Source organism: Ursus arctos, chromosome X (genome assembly GCF_023065955.2).
Source record: "Ursus arctos isolate Adak ecotype North America chromosome X, UrsArc2.0, whole genome shotgun sequence".
NCBI classification, from domain to species: Eukaryota; Metazoa; Chordata; class Mammalia; order Carnivora; family Ursidae; genus Ursus; species Ursus arctos.
Window position 1 is genome coordinate 97,279,794 of NC_079873.1, and position 18,295 is coordinate 97,298,088.

The 18,295-nt window shown below is 41.0% G+C and overlaps 1 protein-coding gene and 1 pseudogene across 6 annotated transcripts in view; one reads left to right on the top strand and one right to left on the bottom strand.

The window, feature by feature from the left end:
• The first annotated feature begins 266 nt into the window (after positions 1-266).
• XIAP (X-linked inhibitor of apoptosis) overlaps positions 267-18,295 on the top strand; it is a 56,859-nt gene continuing 38,830 nt past the window's right edge. For 2 of the 6 annotated variants that reach the window (XM_044391669.3, XM_044391671.3), the window contains exon 1: positions 591-785. The gene's annotated coding sequence lies outside the window, so the exon portion shown is untranslated. The other 4 variants (XM_026520536.4, XM_048213844.2, XM_026520538.4 and 1 more) reach the window with 4 other exon arrangements.
• Positions 14,113-14,275, bottom strand: LOC113271036 (U4 spliceosomal RNA; annotated as a pseudogene).

The window sequence follows — 18,295 nt, forward strand, 5'->3', positions numbered from 1 at the left end:
GGCCTTGCAGGGCGGGAGGCTGGCCCCCGGGTGGGGGCGGTAAGAAGGAGCCTGCGGGGGGAGCCCCGTGGCGCGGCCGGGGCCTTGAGACTGACCGACCGTGGCCGGTGTCAGTTTGAGGCCGTGTCGTGGACGCACCTCGGGTTCCCCGACTCGGGCCTCCTCCGGGCGATGGGCGGGCTGGTGGGTGCGCCTGCGGGAGACGAAGGGACTTCCGTTTCCTTCTAGGCTGGGGCCCGGCCGCAGAGCGGAGTTGGCGTTTCCAGATTGGGGCTCGGGCCGCCCCTCCTCCAGGACCCTCCCCTCCGGACCGCGCAGGGCGCCGCGGGCGATCCGGGCTGGCTCTCCTGGCGCGGTGGGTACTGCCTGTACGGGCTTCCTCCTCCTCACCCCCCCTCCCCGCGGGCCCCGCGCTGCGGGGGAGGGCGGGAAGGCAGCCCCTGTGCGGCGCGGGTGGCCCAGCCGCAGCTCCTTGCCCAGGTTCCCGGGAGCGCCGAAGGAAGGCGTGGGTGGGTGGGTGGCTTCGGGCCGGCCGGGAGCCTTCTTAAACCCCGTGACCCCTAAGGTAAATCGAGTCAAAGAACTTTTTTTTTTTAACGGTCAAAGGGACCGCCCCCTCCCCACCCCTCAATCTGATGCGCGTGGCAGGTATGGAGCTGGGTGGAGTGTGCTTGGCGAGGGCTTGTGAAGCAGAAAGAATAGGAGCCAAAGAGCTTCCGGAAGAGGAAATTAGCTAGTAATTCTTTCCAATTCTTGCTGCCCTAGTCACCTCCCCAGCATATTCTGTGAGTAAAACAAAATTCAGTCTAACTTTCAGTTTCGTTATTTTAACTCCCTAATACACTTAATTGTTTTCGGGAGGAGGGGGGTGGATATTGCTGAAACTAACCAACAGCCCCTCCACCTCAAAAAAAAAAAAAGTCAATCAGAGCTTTGTAAAAAAACCTGTCCGATTTTAATAATCCACTAGTTTGCTTTCAAATACAATTATGTCACTAGATCTGTCACACTATACCTTGATAGTCAATGAAGCATAGAAATGTACTCTCTCGTAAAACTGGAGGTTGCTATAGTGTTTATTCTCTTTTTTTACTTCGGATTTCTTACAACCAGTTTAAGAGAACAGTGTTGCAGACGGCCATCTTAGAACTATAACATTTTAGAGTTGGAAGGGATCTTAGTCCAATCCTCTTATTTTACAAAAGCGGAAACTAAGGCACAGGAAGATTTCATGGCTTGCCTAAGGCTACTCAACTACTTAGATGAGAACCCAGCTTGTCTGGCTCCTAGCTCACCGCTCTTGCTGAGCAACTGCTGCACATAGCCTCCAAGCAAGAAAATTAAACATTCAACCCACCGCACACTTCTGAAGTGTATACCATTTCGTACCATACAATTGTACAATTCGATGTATTTAATGTGTTTATGAAGCCAATGCTTGAGATATTTCCCCCATCATTCAAGAAGTGGCAACCGTTTAGGTTAAAAAGATTTTATACACACACGCACATACGCATATTTGAATATGCTCAGATAATTTCTTAAAGGATACACAAGAAAAATGTGAATAGTGGCAAGTTGCACTTCACATGTGGCCTAATGTACTGTTTGAATTTCTTACCATAAACAAGTATTGATTTTAGAATTAGAAACAATTTTTCCCACACCTATATGTATATCAGCATAAATATCAGTGGTATGTAAAGACATATGCATTTATGTATCAGTGGTCTGTACTGTAAAATCCAGTAAGGTTCCTGTCACCCCATCTGACAAAGCAGGTCTGAGTATCCGATGCTCACATTTCTTCTCTTGTTTCTCCTATTGCCCCAAAATAAGATGGTAAAAAGAATATGTGTTACTACTAATCTTTATATATTTTTCGAAAATGTGCTAAACTTTTCATTATTGAATAATAAGCAAACTATAACATTCAAGATACCCAATTTGATGCAATGAAAAAATCTGTAGAATCTTTGTGGATAAGAATCATTTAAAAGAATTAAGATTGGAGGGGTCTCTGGTGATTGGGACTTCAACTCTTTTCTTTTTATGAATAGGTTAACTAGGACTCAAAAGAGGAAAAAGTGAATTGCCCAAGATTATATATCTAATTATTAGCAGAGCTTGGACTAAAGTCTGGGTCCTAGTCCAGTACCCCTTGTGCTTCCTTTGTAACTTTATTGCTTTGTAGTGCATTCAGTGACTCCCAACTAGGCAGAAAAAGTAATGCTGGCTAAAGGTTAGGCCCATTTCAATAGATAAGAATTATTGTAATTAACGTGCCTGTTAATTTGTATAGTGCTTGAAATATTTTACTAACATAAATGTTCCCCTTATATTTGGTTGTAAGCATTAATTTAATAAATTCTTTGTTTATATTGTAAATGCTTACAAGACCCCAAATATGAAAGTGATATTTTACTGTTTTTGTTCTAATATTTAGAAGTCTGGTAGTTAGTGCTAATGTGAGGGGAAAAAAGTTATGCTTTAAAAAATAAACATTTATTGAGCACCTACTATATGTCAGGGATTGTACTATGTGGTGTAGGGTCCAAAAGACAAACGTGGCAAGTAGATGTCCTTGTTCTTTTGAGGCTGGGAGATTATCATGAGCTTTCAGTTCTCAACTTTATCTCTGTGTTCTAATCTGGTAATAGTATTATAAAATGTAATCTGTAGCACTGTTTAAGGTCATCGTGAATAGATTTGAGGAGACAAAAACAGTAGTGATAAAAGAAATTGATATTGAACAAATACTCTTTTTTTTTTTTTACTTTAGGGAAAAAAGGTATTTATTTCTCACAGAACTTAAAAGTCCCAGGCTTCCAGCTCTTTACCAGTTCTTCCAGTGGAATTCCTGGTGAACAGTTACTATTTTCGTGTCTTAGAGGTCATGTGATACAGTGAGACGAGCCCTGGATTTGATGCCTAGGTTCCTGTCTTGGCTTTGTTTCCATTTAGCTGTGAGATTGTGAGCAAGTCACTAAATCCCTTAGTGCCTACATATTTCTATTTTCCTGATAACTTTTTATGAATTAAATATCCCATTTAATTCAAAACATAGAATATTTTGAATATTTTAAATTATAAAATAAATGTTTATTATGGAAAATTTATGAAATTTAGAATAGTATAAAGAGAGTAAGTATAATCCCATTCTTTTATATTTACTTTTATGTTTGAGGCTCATATTGTATGTAGATTGCGGTAATCCTTTTTTCTCATTCAACATTCTGTATTGAAGATTTCCTATGTCACGAAAAACCTTTTAAAATGTAGTTTTTATTTATCCTGCATATTCTTCTTTTAAGATCGATTTATTGAGAGAAGCAGAGAAAGCACGAGCAGGGGGAGGGGCAGAAGGAGAGAGAGAGAGACAAGCAGACTTCCTTCTGAGCGATGACCAAATGCGGGGGCTCAGTCCCAGGACCCCTTAGATCATGACCCATCTGAAGTCAGACGCTTAACCAACTAAGCCACCCAGGCACCATGGGAGAGAGCGTCTTAAGGAGACTCCGCCCTGAGCGCAGAGCCTGATGTGGGCCCGATCTCACAACCCTGAGATCACAACCTGATTGGAAACCAAGAGTTGGATGCTTAACTAACTGCACCACCCAGGTGCCCCATATCCTGCATATTATTCTGTGCTCTGGTTCCTTCATTTTATAAAGTAACAGGTTTGGGCTAGTTGATTCCAAAGATTCAAAATCCATTATAATAGTTTTTTTTTAACCGATTATCTCAGATTTTATCAAGGAAAAAAAAGTCCCACATAACAATCCAAAATCTGTTTGGAATCTGTTTTATTTATTCCAGTAAAATGGTAAGAAATTAAGAATAAGGTGGAGATAATAAACCTTAATAATTTGTGATTATACTTTCATTTACTTTTTTCTGCCTTTATGATTTGAATATTTTAAAATTTCATGTGCTAAGTACTTGAATTTGAATTTGTTGGAGATGAGAATGATATATGTGTCATTACTGTGTTAAAAGCTGGCCTGTTTTATCTTGTAGGGTGGGTATAGAATAAGTTGAAGAGGGAGAAACTGGGCTTCTGGGTTTGACATTCTGGGATTATAGCACAGAAGAGAAAATTTGTGGAAGCTCAGAAGGGTTCAGTAACTTGCTTAAGGTCCAAATGGCTATTAAGTTCCAGGAGTAGGATTTGAATCCAGATTTCTTTGATTCTGGTAATCATGCTTTTCTTCTATAGCATGCTATATTTCAAAAGATCTCTTAGACACATTTTTTTGGTGCTTTTGCTTTGATCAAAATTGACTGACTTGGTAGTTGAGGAGCTAAAGTGAGAAACCCTGAGATGGCACTTAGGAATACGGTTTTCAGCTTGAGACAACCCAGCCAGCACACCTTGAGCACCTTCTGCTTTGAGCCAAGTTCTAACATTACTGTATTAACAGTGACTGGCATGTAGTAAGTGCCTGGTAAAAAATTGTTGACTGAGGGGGCACCTGGTGGCGCAATTGGTTGAGCATCAAACTCTTGGTTTTTGGCTCAGGTCATGATCTCAGGGTTGTGGGATCGAGCCCCACAGTGGACTTCACACTCGTGTGGAGTCTGCCTAAGTGTCTCTCTCCCTCTCCCTTCCCCCTCTCCATCTCTCTTTCTCAAATAAATAATCTTTTAAAAATATTGTTGACTAAATGCCTTTGCTTGTTTTAAAGGAACGTATTAGATGAAAAAGGAAAAACTAAAACTTCAAGGCCTTCCAGATAATTCTAAATAGAGGACTTTCTATGCTCTGAGAAATTAACCAAAGCAATTGTTGATTACTGTATCTACCATAAGAATTTGAGGTCAAACTTATGAGTTATATGTTTTATGTGCTCTGATTATACTTAATAGATTGTCCTTGTGTGATAAAAGCATATTTTTTGTAATTTTGTAGGACTTGGCCTGGACCTTTATTATTTTTAATTATGGTGGTGTTGTAGCTCTGCTGTTTGGTGCGTTTTGGAATTTGGTTTTGGTATGATTGGTACCCAATCTTGGTTAAGGATATGTGTGATTCACTTATGATCTGCTTTTTTTAAAAGATTCTATTAATTTATTTGAGACAGAAAGAGACTGAGAGCACAAGTGGTGAGGAAGGGCAGAGGCAGAGGAAAGGGGGAGAAGCAGACTCCCTCGATCCCAGGACCCTGAGATCATGACCTGAGCCACCCAGGTGCCCCCATGATCTGCTTTTATAATGTATTTTCAAGGATATGGGTCATGGTGAGAACTGAGGTTTACCTGTACAGGCTGGGAATAGCTTGAAAATTCAGATGATCAGACAGAGGTTGGACTGTGTGAGTTAAGGCTGATTTCCTAAGGCTGGGGAAAGCTGGTGCCACTGTGCATTCCCTGGAATCTATAAATATTTACATGTGGTTTGAACTTTCATACTTACCTTCATGATAATTTTGTTGGCCGCACAACACAGGCCTCTCATATATATAATCACATATTGCTATGTGCGTTACCTTTCAATGGCTCCCGCTAATTTTTCAAGCCTTGAAAAGGGCAAGGAGCTGACATTTTCTGCTACCTCACCAGACTAACCTTTCTGCCAGTAATTCTTAGAGTAATTTCCTTAGACCCATATTGGTCATAATCACCGGGTTTGACTTTTGACTGTCATTTACTGTATGATCTTTGATGAGTAAGAATCAGAAAACCGCAGTTTCCCCATATTTCAAATGGGGGCTGTGATATGTTGCTTAAGTTAAATTAGATACCACATATGAAAACCTTCTAATTGTAATTCACATACATTATTTTAATTATTATCAGAGGTAACATGGGGGAAAAAGAGGATGGGCCATGGAATCACCCAAGCTAATGTTGAGTTTTTGACCTTCTGGTAAATAGGATGACATTTTTTTAGTTTCAATTCAGCATGTTGTAGTAGGTTAGAGAGAATATTTACGTGTAGCTAAAATGATTGCATGGAGGGAAATGAAGATGAGTTTGTAGATAGTTTAGAGCACGTGGACACTCATTAACTATGTGGTACTTTTAATCTGGCTTGTAGTCACTTGTTGTGGCAGTTTCCTTTACTTGGTGTCATTTAATTCAAGCCCAGACAGAAGACAAACCTAAATGTTTGTGTATAGGCAGCAGAGTGGCTTTCAGGTAGAACTAAATATTTTTACTGGGAAAAAAGAAACGATGTTGGCTTTTATCAAGAACTTGTTTCAGTACTTGCTTGAGATCTCAACGTGACCATGGAAGAGTACTTAATTCTGAGAAGTATCTAGGGTAGGTATTACCTGTTAAAGGACCTTGGCATGGCACTTGGGGAACCATCTGATTTTTGAAGTCCTGCCTCCTAATCACTCTGTCAGGATAAGTTATCTGGATAAGTATCAAATAGAGTAAGTTCCAGTTCTATGCCGCGAATCAGCTCTACGGCTTCAGTCAAATCATTTCACTTTCTTACGCTTCAAAGTGAAAGAGTGATTTCTATTATCCTGTCAGCACAAATACAGTCAGTTCTGGTGAACAAGTTTTGCATGTGAGTGTCTGCAAAATACAATGATTTTACTTTACAGTGTACTTGATTCAGAACTTCCCTTTTGTAAAAATTAGGGGAATTTTTGAGGAAAGATTACAGGCAACTCTTCTTACCAGGCCCCAAATTATTTTTATAAGGCAGTGAATGAATAGTTCAGAACTCCAACTATAGACATCACTCAAACATTTTCAATGAAGTCCTTTCATTTTCAACTCAAGTTAACAATAAACAGCAATCAGGTATTATCTGTGTTTCTCAGCCCTCTCTGCTGGTGATTTACTGCCACCGAGCAGAGCACCAAAAGACATTTGTTCATGGCCAACCACTCTGGACATGACCTGATTACTGCTTTTACTTCTGGGAGTTGACCTGTATCTCTCTCTTATTTTTTAACCTGATGATTGACAGTGTTGACATCAGTGTACAATTTCTTCTTTCTCATTGGGGTGGCTCGGAGTTGGTAATCTAACAGTAATAATACAAAGTAGCAAGCTGGCAAAAATTCTCACCATAGGCAAAAAGATAAGGACCAAGAATATATCCTTCGCTCTCCTTGTTAGGAGAATGATCTTTTGTGAAAGAAAAGCCAAAACCTTGCAACACCAGGCCTTGCTATTGATAGTTTACTGGGCTAATGTGTTCAGAGATGAAGGAAGCATTGTCACTTGGCATATAGCCAAGTAACACCCCCAGTCTGCTGGGCAGGATTATATAAGGGACTTGACTAATCAAGAGCCCAACCGCTTTTTTCCTTTTGATTAGAATCTAACCTGTTTACTGGATAAAATTTTGAAAATTAAGCACAAAGAAGAAAATAAAAATCAGTAATCCCACTGCCCAGAGATAACCATAGTAGAATTTTGGTGTATTATTTAGCCTGTCTTTATATATCTGTATTTTTTTTTATAATTAGGATTATATTGCACAGTATTTTATAATCAGCCTTTTTCACTTAACACAACGGCATGAACATACGTCTATGCCCTTTAGTATTCTTCTACAACCTGAGTTTTTAATGAATGCCTAGCACCCACATTACCAAAGTGTTGTCCTCCTTTGTTGTACGTTGAATTTTTTTATCAGTAGCACTGTATTGAATATCCTTATATATACATTTTTTTAAATCCCTGATCATTTCCTTAAAGTTGATGCTGACAACTAGAATAGGTGGGTCAAAAGGTAATCATATATTTAGATTTTAGAACATATTGCTACATTACCCTCTAGGAAAAGTGTACTAATTTTTAAAATTTTTTAATTCTAGAGTAGTTAACATACAGTGTTATATTTGTTTCAAATGTACAATAGTGATTGAACAATTCCGTATATTATTTGGTGCTCATAAAGATAAGTATACTTTTGTTTTAGAAGATTTTATTTATTTGAGAGCATGAAAGGGGGGGTACAGAGGGAAAGGGAGAAGCATACTCCCCTCTGAACAGGGAGCCCGACATGGAGCTTGATCCCAGGACCCTGGGATCATGACCTGAGCTGAAGGCAGATGCTTAACCAACTGAGCCACCCAGGTGCCCCAAGATAAGTGTACTCTTAATCCCCTTTACATGTTTCACCCATCCCCACCACCACAAAAGGTATACCAATTTTTAGTTCCACCAGCAAGAGTGCCTGCTATCCCATACCTTTCCCACTGCTAGATTTTTATTGTTGGCACAAACAGGACAAAAATGGTGATATCTTTTAAAATGTTTATTTCTGGGGCACCTGAGTGGTTCAGTATATTCATAGACCATCTCTGGAGGAAACACAAACTGGTAAGAGGGATTGCTGCTAGGAATGTGTTGGGGGGGATTATTTTTTATAGTTTTCTAGGTTCTTTGGCTGGTAAACCGATATAAGACAGATTAATAGGAAAAAAATTTGATTACATACATATGGGAGCCCCACAAGAACATGAGACCCACAGGCAGTCAGGCAGTTGAGGTTTATATGCCATCCTAAGCTAAGGAGAAAAGGGGGTAGGGGTCTGAGACTTCTAAGGGGAGGAGGAAGACAGTTTACAGGAAAATGGGAAGAGCAAATGTTTGATAGTTGTTTGCCAGGCCATACAGACACAATGGAACACAGAGGAATTTGATCTCCAGGTCCTATGGAGCTTCCCCCAGCTTACCACACCTAGTTCATATTCTTTGCAGTTATCTCTGGTGATAGTTCTCTTCCTGGACCAGGCCGTCTATCTAAATTCCTTTAGGCAGTAAAGGAGGAGGTAAAAGCTTTTCCTGAATCTTTGGGGCTTGACTCACTTCTGCTTAAAGTAATCCACATGCCCCTGGCGCCTGGATGGCTCAATTGGTAGAACACACAACTTTTGATCTCTGGGTCATGAGTTCAAGCCCCATGGTGAGGGTAGAGTTTACTTAAATAAGGAGTGCCTGACTGGCTCATTCAGAAGAGCATGCAACTTGGTCTCGGGGTTGTGAGTTGGAGTCTCCAGTTGGGTGTAGAGGTTATAGTCAATAATAATAGTAATAAAAATAAATTTTAAAAAAGTAATCCTTATACCAAAGTGGCACACTTTGGGGACGCTTGTTCTGAAATCCTTTAGTCCTGCCTTTGAAGCTTGCCCATGAAGTTTCACAGCCCAAAAGTTGAGTTGGTGCGTTGCTCCATCTCATTGAATAGGTCATTTCAGTGAAATAGTTGTGTCTCATTTCAGGAGATGGTGGTGATGCACTTGGGCTACCAAAGTTAGGGTTGTGGTGCAAACAATCTGGTATTTAATAAGAGAAATTTCTATGTAAACGTAAGAAAAAGGTTAATAATTAGAACAGATTAATGTTCCAGTTTCTGAGTTCTGAAGGCAGCCAGGTGAGAGGATTTCTAGATGTCTGGCCTGAAGCATCTTCAGATGGAGTGAGGGCAGGCAGTGCATTCTGAAAGATTTTTGCTGGTTTATAGTTTGAATGTCTCTGGTCATCTTTCTGAGTGGTCCACATAGCAGTAGGCATGAAGATTGTATATGTGAGCTGTCGTGATTTCTCTGAAGTTTGTATCGAGTTGTCCAGCTTTAGCTCGTATGGCTTTGGGAAAGGGGCAATTTTAGTTCTCAGTGATTCCAACTTAGAAGGGTGGGATAAATTTGGAAATGTTAGTTGGGAGAGTTGTCAAATATTGGAGGAAACTTCTGAATTCAGAATCCTGTCCGGTTTATATGTAGAACGTCAGAGACAATAGCACTAGAATTTGAGACTTTTTTTAAAAAAGATTTATTTAGAGAAAGAGCATACGTGGGGGAAGGGGCAGAGGGAAGAGAATCTCTAAGCAGACTCCTGCTAAGCCCGGAGCCCAACGTGGGGCTCAGTCCCACAACCCATGAGATCATGACCTGAGCTGAAACCAAGAGTTGGATGCTTAACCACCTGAGCCACCCAGGCGACCCCCACTTTTCTTAAGAGGCTCCATGTGGAGCCAAATGTGGGACTTGAGCTCACAACCGTGAGACCAAGACCTGAGCTGAAATCAAGAGTCAGACGCTTAACCTGACAGAGCCACCCAGGTGCCCCGATAGAGCTAGAATTTGATACTCATAATAGTGTGTTACTGAAACATAATTTTTCTCTCTGTAATCACCTTCGTTTTTATCAAAGATAATCACAGTAAGACCAATTTATTTGCAAATTCAGTCTAGTTTCAATAAACTTGGCTTATTTGCATAAGTATAACAAGAGTAGTGATTTATCATAATAGGCTCTTTTAATTTGCTTTGTTGGAACTTTTCATAAGGAATCTGATTGGACTTTTAAAAAGCCTCTTGATGCTAGAAAGCCAAGCCAAAGACTTGCCATCAGACTTAACCTGTAATACTTACAGATTTGGGTTAATTTTTCTTTTCAAGTTTCCCAGGATATCCTAAGGTTCCTATACCTGCCAGAAGGTGACCTCCCTTACTTACCTGGGAAGGCTACCAGGAACCCTGTAAGCAAGGTACCAGGCTGATTTTTCCAAGGGGCTTTATTGGCTCCATAAAGTCACCCTTAGCTGACTCGTATCTTAGACTCGTATCTGAGTCTATGCATGTCTCTCTCAAACATAGCATTCCAGTCAAAGCCTTGGTACTATAACCAGTGTTTCCAGTTGTGTCCTGTTACAAGGAGAACAGATTCTTATAGAACCTATGCAAATAACTATATTGCTGTGAAAATAAGAATACTCACTAAGTTTCCAAATTCTGGATGGATCAGGTAGAAAAAAATTTGTTTCAGTTTTGCTCACAAAGGTATAATTTACCAAATTGCTTATGGTCATAGTTAGCTTAAGAAGAAAGGTTTCCTGGGGTGCCTGGGTAGCTCAGTCCGTTAAGCATCCGACTCTTGGTTTCAGCTCAGGTCATGGTCTGGGGATTGTGAGATTGAGCCCCACGTCGGGCTCCGTGCTCAACACAGAGTCCACTTGAGATTCTTTGCCTCTCCCTCTCCCAGTCTGAGTCCACGCACTCTCTCAAATACATTTATTTGAAATTTATTTATTTGAAAGGAAGAGAGACTGAGCCCAAGCAGGGAGAGCGAGAAGCAGGCCCCCTGCTGAGCAGGGAGCTGGACAACATGGGGCTTGATCCCAGGACCCCTGGATCATGACCCGAGCCAAAGGCAGTTGCTTAACCATCTGAGCCACCCAGGTGCCCCAATAAATAAAATCTTTTTTTAAAGGTATCTTTATATCTGAAAAATAAAAGATGAATGAACTAGTGATACTATAAACAAAAAGTCATAAAGAATTCTAATCATCCTCTTCAGTTCTTTACAGTACTATGTAATTAATACTTGTTCTGCTTGAATCCAGCTTTTACATTTGTTATGAAAATTCTTACCCAGTTCAGTTTTATGATGTTAAAGTTACCGAAAACCCGTATTCTGGAGTACCTGTCAAGAGTCCTTTCTATAGGGCTCCACTCTAGGCATGGAGCCTACTTAAAAAGCAAAAAGGGTCCTTCCCATGAATTTCTCTGAAGATGAAACACTTTTGCAGGAACACTTGCAAAAGCATCAGAGTAAAAAGTGTAAATGGCAAAAGACTTTAAAATGGCAATGGTTGGGACGCCTGGGTGGCTTGGTTGGTTGAGCGTCTGCCCTCCACTCGCTTCACGATCCCAGGACCCTGGGATAGGCCCTGTGTCTGGCTCCCTGCTCAGCAGGGAGTCTGCTTCTCCCTTGGCCTCTGCCTCTGCCCCTCCCCACTGCTAGCGCAGTCACTCACTCAAGTAAAATCTTTTAAAAAAATAAAATTTAATTTAACAAAAACCCTTGTAATAACAATTCAGTTTTAAGATTTTATTTATTTGAGAGAGAGAGACAGAGAGCCTGAGAGAGTGAGCATGGAGTGGGGGGGAAGGGCAGAGGGAGAGGGAGAAGCCGGCTCCCTGCTCAGTGGGGAGCCTGAATCGGGGCTTGATCCAGGGCCCCAGGATCATGACCTGAGCCAAAGGCAGATGCTTAACCAACTGAGCCACCCAGGTGCCCCAACAACTCAATTTTAGCCAGGTTGATTACATGAGGTAGAATTTTCTCTTTCTCTCTCAGTTCCCAACTTTCTGTTTGTCCTTCCTTTTCACCTTTCCCATTTTGAAATAACCAGTTTTACTTCAGAACAAATTTACTCTTCCTGTAACACAAATGCATCTCCATACCTCATGCACTTTCTTAGCTAAAAACACAACCTGCTTTTTTTTCTAGTCAAAACTAAGTAGTAAGCAATTGTGAACTGTTACACCTGTATTCTTTTAGATTGGCAAATTTATGACTACATTTCATAATTCCTAGAAGCATATGCTTCTTCATTTTACAGTTTCTTAATGTGGCATAAGACATGTTTACTAATAGACCCATATTTATCTTTAGTCTATTTGTAGTAGGAAGCCAAAACTAGATAAAAACCTATGTTCAGTAATGTTTCAGTATTTCATCTTATTTGGAAATTAGATATTCAATGAGCTTCCATCATTTAACTTAGGAAGACTCTAAACTTTAAAGTTACCAAAAAGGGGGCACCTGGGTGACTCAGTCAGTTAAGCGTCTGCCTTCAGCTCAGGTCATGATCCTGGGGTCCTAGGATCAAGCCCCTCATTGGGCTGCCTGCTCGGTGGGAGCCTGCTTCTCCCTCTCCCTCTGCCTGCTGCTTTCCCTGCTTGTGCTTTCTCTCTCTGTCAAATAAATAAAGAAAATGTAAAAAAAAAAATACAGTTACCAAAAAGATTTTAGAAGCTATTTTTAAGTACACATGCTGTAAAATACAGTTATTGCTCAAAAATTCAACAAAAAACTCTTATCCCGTTTACATCTTACATCTATCTAAATCACTTGCTCTAAACAGTTATGTTTAGACTACTCACAAAAACTTCATGAGACATTAGACAGCCATCATCCCAAGCTATTTTTCTTGCTGACAATTTTCGTAAGGGCTATAATAGAAACTTATTTGACTAGTAAACCTAGGCAGAATACAAGTTGAATGTCTGCATTATATTCAGTATTGATAACTCTAAAGACATGCCTATTTTATTTTTTTATTTATTTTTAAATTTTTTTATTATGTTATGTTAGTCACTGTATAGTACATCCTTAGTTTTTGATGTAGTGTTCCATGATTCATTGCGTATAATACCCAGTATTTTTTATTTTTTAAATATTTACTTGAGAGAGAGCGAGCCCAGGTGAGGGGGAGGCAGAGGGCGAGGAGGAGAGAGTCTCAAGCAGACTCCTATCTTAAACTAATGAACTTCAGCTGGCTTCAGTACTGAATATTTTTCCAGATCACATGAACCTGAGAAGCATTCGGGTTAATTTCTGTTATGTTTCTGAGAACTTTAGGGATACTTAATTTATAAGCACTTAATTTTAGGGGCTCCCGGGTGGCTCAGATGTTTAAGTGTCTGCCTTCGGCTCAGGTCATGATCCGAGGGTCCTGGGATCGAGTCCCACATCAGGTTCCCTGCTCAGTGGGAAGCCTGTTTCTCCCTCTCCTTCTACTGTTCCCCTTATTTGTGCTCTCTCACACTGTCAAATAAATAAATAAAATCTTTTAAAAAAATAAGCACTTAATTTTAAGCCAATTAAATAGAGCCTTTTACAAATTAACTTTAGTAATACCATCCAGAGATAGAAAATGCCACCCATCTACAACACACAGATAAACATATAGACGAGTAGAGACCTTGTAGTTTTTGTTTTAAAATTTTTACCATGAGAGGGGTGCCTCTGTGGCTCAGTGGATAGAACATGCGACTCTTGATTTTGGGGTCGTGAGTTCAGGCCCCACATTGGGCATTTTTGCTGTGAAGTGGGTATGATAATGCAAAATTCACTCGTTTATAAGAGAACAGTTGGGGGGCACCTGGGTGGCTATTGACTTTTTTGTTTCGACTCAGGTCATGAACTCAGTGTCATGAGATCAAGCCCCACACCAGGCTCTGTGCTCAGGGCAGAGTCCTCTTGACATTCTTTCCCCTCCTCCCTCTCCCCCTCTGTTCCTCCCCCTGCTCGTGCTTGCAAGCACTTAAGGCTCTCGCTAAAAAAAAATAAATACAGTCTTAAAAACAGAATAAGCTTAGCTTACCTGAATAGAAGCTTTTTTGCTCATATTTATGAAGACTTATAAGATTTGTATTTGTCCTTGACAAGTAATATTTAAGGAGGCTGTAGTCTAGAGTTTGGGCACAAAAGCCTTTCTAGCAGTTTGTAATAGCAGTCATCACGCCTCAGATAAACCTCATTGGCTGCGATACTGCCACTGCACAAAGCCAGCAGTTGGTATTTTTAAAAAGTCTCGCCCCCCCTTTTTATTTTCACACCACTCTTAGGAATTGGGGATAGTCTAGGTTAGAGTTTACACTTACATCTCAAAGGCACAGGGAAAGAGTGCAAGTTCCTCCAAGAAAGATTTTGGTTTCTTTAGGCCGATATTTACAAGTCTTGTGAGATAAATAGAAGTTTTGGGAGTGGAAAAAAGGAATAGGTGAACTTTGAATTGCCTCTAGAGTTGCATTTCTAGTTTTGCAACGATTTGTAAGATAAGGACAGGTGCTCTCAGTTCCTCAAAGAATCGGGTTGCAACTTAAATGGGTTGCATAGGTTGATCCACCCATAAATCCTCTCACAAGGGCTTTAGAAGCTTTTTCTTTCCCTCTGGGTACGTAGTTTTATTTTAACTGAGGGGACGAGGCCAAAAAAGTTCCTGTCAGGCTCTGAATATTAGCTTTCAGTCTGGCCAGTCTCCTACCACAGAGCTACGTAAGCTTTATGCCCATTGTGGGGCTTGAACTCATGACCCTGAGATCAAGAGTTGCATGTTCTTTTTTTTTTTTTATTAAAGATTTTATTTATTTATTCGACAGAGACAGCCAGCGAAAGAGGGAACACAAACAGGGGGAGTGGGAGAGGAAGAAGCAGGCTCCCAGCAGAGGAGCCCGATGTGGGGCTCGATCCCACAACGCCAGGATCACGCCCTGAGCCGAGGCAGACGCTTAACCGCTGTGCTACCCAGGCGCCCCAAGAGTTGCATGTTCTGCCGACTGAACCAGCCAGGCACCCCTGAAAAAATATTTTAGATATCTTGTCAGTTTTTAGCCAGATAGACAGCAAGCATTTTCCGAGTTTAATGCAGTATGCCTTTGTAAAATCTGTATAAAGCATTTTAATAAAGGCCGCCTTTCTCAGTGTACAGTTCAACCTTGAATTCACCTTAAGGGGAAAAGCCTTCCTGTTGGCCCCCAAACAGCGCCTTCAGTTAATATTTGTAGGAGAGCCTAGGAGAAATTCCAGGCAGGGGTTGGTTTGCAGGGGGTGGTCTGGCTTGTCTGAAAACTGCAGCATAATCATGGGTGGAAAGAATACCACTTAGCAGCCAAACAGGATCACTCTGAGTGGGGTTGTAAATGGCCATTAATCTTTTTAATTCCTCTTGAAATTTGGTAGTCTCCTGAAAGTAGAGGTAAAAGGGCTTTATAATTTAAAAGATCTGCTGCTGTCTAGGGGACATGAATTTTTTGGGACATTGCATAGGAAGGCTGGAAGCTGGAGGAGCCTGATTACAGAACCCAACAAAATAAGCCTTATGTCTGAGCCTTATTGTCCATCCTGGGTGCTTCTGTTAAATTTATTTTCTGACTTTCAGTATTTCCATGAGTAACCTGTCTACCCTGGGCTTAGAGATCATGCTGGAGTGCTCCCTGTAAATCTTGTAAGGAAAGGGAAGCTAAAGCAAGCAGCTGGGTGTTTTAAGGGATTTTCTGAGGAAGGTGAAGGAGCTTTGGGAGCTAAAGGAATTTGCTGAAGAGATGGGCCAGATTTTAAGAAATGGAATTCATACTGAGGACTTTAATTTTCATTCTAATTTCTATTCTTTCATCTTGTTAGGGGAGTCTCTAAGGCTAGCTCTTCTGTATCTTTGTGTCTACTTTTTAATTTGGTCTTCCCATAGGTACCATTAAGACAATGGTTTAGAATGAGAGCTCTCTAAAAACATTTTCAAATATAGAACTTATTCATTTCAGAAGATCCATCATCTGGCCATTGACGAGTAGCATCTATTTTTTTTAAGATTTATTTATTTATTTTAGAGCGTGCCCGCATGGGGTGGGGAGGGGCAGAGGGAGAGGAGAGAGAATCTCAAGCAGACTTCCCCCTGATTACAGAGCCTGACATGGGGCTCGATCTCATGACTCTGAGATCGTGACCTGAACTGAAATCAAGAGCCAGATGCTTCACTGATTCAACCACCCAGGTGCCCCAACAAGTAGCATCTGTTAATGTCAATAGCAGTTCAAATCAGGAAGCCTTTTTATGGCTTAACCAAGGATGCAAGAGGTACCCCACAAGAGAGTGCAAAAGATGCAGTCCTTACAAGATCCTGAAAGTTCACTCCCAAAGATAGTCTAAGAAAGTAAAGCCCTTTGTTGTCACAAGCTGTAAGAATGGTGTGAAAATAGTGTCTCTGTTTTCCCACAAGAACACCTCCAGTCCCAGACCCACTAATCTGACACCCACCAGGCACTACTAGAATAGGATTTTTCCAGCACTAACAAAACAACGAAGGCTGACATAACAAAAGCCCCTTATGGACTGGGACCCGTTATGACAGACTCCCCTGAGAGCTGGCACAGTTGGATGAAGAGTGCTGCTGGGGACTTCATGTCTCAGAACCCCAGTCTGTTTGGCCACCAACATGCACACTGGTATGTGCATCTTTTGGCTGGCAGAGACAAAAGAGAGAATATCCTCACTGGTCACACAGCCACACTCTGAAGACATAGAACAAGACAAAAGGAAAACCTCATCCAGCTTTTTGTATATGTATGTTAACAGCTTTAGCTAAGCCTTGGATCTCTCAGAGCCAAACTAATACCTAAAAGGGATGTGCCACTGGTTTGGGGATCATGTGGTGGTTTGCAGAGTAACTTGCATGGAAATTTTTTTGAGTTTAGCAAGTGACCTAATGTAAATCTAACCTGTTCTGTGACCAACTTATTCTAATACAGAAGTCTTTGGATTAGGTGGCCAGTGCTGTAATAGCTCTTAAATACTTGACCCATGCCTTCCAGTCTTGTGGCTTTGGCTTCTGAGATGTTTCTTAGCAACAGCCTTTATTCACCTCATGTGTTCATTAACCCACAGCAAAGTTTGTCTAAACAAACACCAGTCTGGTGAGAAACCTGAATTCACCAATCAGTGAGGCCAGCTTGAACAGCAGACTTATGGGGCCTATGCCTGTGTTCTCTACCCTATGGTCTTCCTTCTTATGACAAACAACACAACAGAGACAAAGAAAAACAGTGACCGTCTCTGGGAGGAAAAGAATCAATAAAAATCATGAGTACTCAAAAAAAAAATCAAGAGTACTCATAACAGATCTTTACCAGAGTTGCTATACCCAAGGAACTAGTTTCACAGATATTTTTTCCTGCTAATCTAAATTTAGAAAAGGAAAAAAAAGAACTCTCACCACTCTCATTTCCACTGGACCCTTCAGGCAGAGATCCAGAAGACAGACATGGTAAGAATTCTTACCTTCTGCCACGCCTGTCAGAGGTGCCAGGATTTCTTAGCTGCCCTAGCCCTGGCACAAGCAGTGATCAGTCAGTAAAGTTGCTCGTGCGGGGCTCACCAACTGTTGGGGAGAAAAGTTTTTTCCTCTACTATCCCAGGTTCTTTGGCTGGTAAATTGATATAAAACAGATTAACAGGAGAAAAACAAATTTAACTAAGTATGTACAGAAACCACATAAGAATATGAGAGCCATAGGCAGTCAGGTGGTTGAGGTTTATTTACCATCCTTAGCTAAGGAGAAGGGGGGTAGGGGTCTGAGACTTCAAAGGGGAGAAAGACAGTTTACAAGAAGGTGGGAAGAGCAAATGTTTGATAAACAAATGTTTGCCAGGCCATACAGAGAGAGTGGGACACAGAGAGGAATTTGATCTCCAGGCCCCGCAGAGCTTCCCCCAGCTTAAGCACACTTAGCCCAAATTCTTTGTAGTTATCTCTGATGTACTCTTCCTGGACCAGGCCCTTTATCTAAATTCCTTTAGGCAGTTGAGGGGAAGGTAAAAGTTTTTCCTAAGTCTTTGGGCCTTGGTTGACTTCTTAAAGTAATCCACATGCCAAAGTGGAATATTTTGGGAAGACTTGTTCTGAAACCCTTCAAGGGAAACCAGAGGGTTTAAGGTACAGGGTAGCATGAATGAGGTGACTTCTTGAATTGTTCGATCATGTGTGTATTGTCTCTCTTTAAAAATATACATCTAAAATTAGTATTCAGAAATATGA